The sequence below is a fragment of the Corvus brachyrhynchos genome, unplaced genomic scaffold (genome assembly GCF_000691975.1).
Source record: "Corvus brachyrhynchos isolate BGI_N302 unplaced genomic scaffold, ASM69197v1 scaffold705, whole genome shotgun sequence".
NCBI classification, from domain to species: Eukaryota; Metazoa; Chordata; class Aves; order Passeriformes; family Corvidae; genus Corvus; species Corvus brachyrhynchos.
This window is the reverse complement of record NW_008238346.1, coordinates 1,503,629-1,505,274: the sequence shown is the minus strand read 5'-3', so window position 1 is coordinate 1,505,274 and position 1,646 is coordinate 1,503,629. Positions and strand designations below refer to the sequence as shown.

Genomic DNA, 1,646 nt, shown 5'->3' with positions numbered 1-1,646 from the left:
CAGGAGGGGGAAGGGGAAGAGCCTCAGTCTCCCAGCCCCAAACCCACTAAAATACTCCACTGTCCACAGTAGAGATTTGGCAGCAAGGACAACTGACAGCCAGAGGGGTGGAGCAAGTGCAATCAATGCCTGCTGGATCACCTCGTGTCCCAGGCACTGACCCAGAGTCTCCCACAGGATCTGCTTTGTGAAACCCTCCAAGGCCATCAGGGTCAGCCAAGACCAGAGTGGAAGCAGGACACCCTGGCCTGCAAAGGCCACCACGAGGTAAGCAAGATGTTCATCCCTGGGCCACCATCAGGTGCCCTACACCCAGCAGTGACATTGCCTTCCCACCCTGGCCCCCGCCCACCTTGCCAAGCACCTCCAACTGCACCCCCAGGGCACTGGCAGAGTGGGGCCACCGGACCAGCAGCTCCCACACGGGGCTCTGGTCATTTATTTTCTCACCAGCAGCAGTTCCACATTCAGTGGGAGAACGATCCCCCATCACCTCCTTCAGGGAGGGTCTTGGCAGCACTGGTGGAAGGGCAAGCAAGCTCTGGCTCCTGGGGGCTGGAAACAAAGCCCCACTCAGGTGGACACTCCTGCATATATCACAAAATGTTGCCTTCCAGCCTAATTGTTTCTAATCCCATCTGCAAACTAATTATTAAAATCCCTCACAATAGCTGCAGATGCCGCGCCAGGCAGCCGTCCCCAGCAGCAGTGCCAGGCTGCACTCCCAGGGTGCAAATCACACCCTCAAACCCTATGCTCTTTTCTTTAACAAACACGTGAATGCCCTTACTGTGGCACAAAGAGGTGGGGTAGAACTGCCCAAGAAATATCAAGGACTCATTTGTTATTACGCCACTGCACAATGAACAGAGCCATTGTTCCTACCTGGGCTAACAATGCCTTTCAGACAATGCAAGTGCTTTTCCCAGGGTATTCTTCAAAAAATGGCAAGACCAAAGCTAGCAGAGGATCGGTGAACAGTTCAGAAAATAAAATAAAACAAAATAAAATACAACAGCTAACATTATTCAGAGGATTTTCACACTTGATCTGTAAACGCTCTTTTATTTAATAAAAATAATCATCCATTATAGCAACTTCTGCTTGTGGTTTGGTTTTGTTTTTGTTGGTTTTTTTTTTACATTAAAGCACAGTTTATTTGCTGTCCTCACCTCTTGAGGATTCAGTTCTGAAAATGCAAGTGAATGTAAACACTGCTCTCCAGGCCCCAAGATGCATCCGGGGACGCTTGGAATTAATTAGAAAGTCAAAAGAGAGAGCAAAATCAACAAAACACTCCCCAAAAGTAAAAAGGTATTTTTCAAGTCTCTTCCTGTGCACCATACAAATCCAGAGAAGGCAAATTCATCTTATACATTCAACTTATACAAACTTCGCTTTCTCCCAACCGTTTCTGTGACTTGTTAGCATCTGATAAAGCTGTTTTCCTAACATTAAAAGACTTGCAGACTCATTTATTGTGATAAATCAAAAGTTTTTCTTATAAATGTTCTCCAGAAAATTATTCATGGCATAAAGATGTTAAATTTGTTCTGTCCATTTTTGTTTTGGGGTTTTTTGCCTTTTTTTTTTTTTTTAGCACAAAGAGCTGAAAGCCATTTCAGGAAAGAGGGTAAAAGCAGTAT

At 45.7% G+C, this 1,646-nt stretch overlaps 1 protein-coding gene across 1 annotated transcript in view; it reads right to left on the bottom strand.

Annotated features, from left to right (window-relative positions):
- Positions 1-1,036: 1,036 nt before the first annotated feature.
- ADRA2A (adrenoceptor alpha 2A) overlaps positions 1,037-1,646 on the bottom strand; it is a 7,127-nt gene continuing 6,517 nt past the window's right edge. Inside the window, exon 2 of the mRNA XM_017735176.1 lies at positions 1,037-1,646. This exon is cut by the window's right edge and continues 2,650 nt beyond it. The gene's annotated coding sequence lies outside the window, so the exon portion shown is untranslated.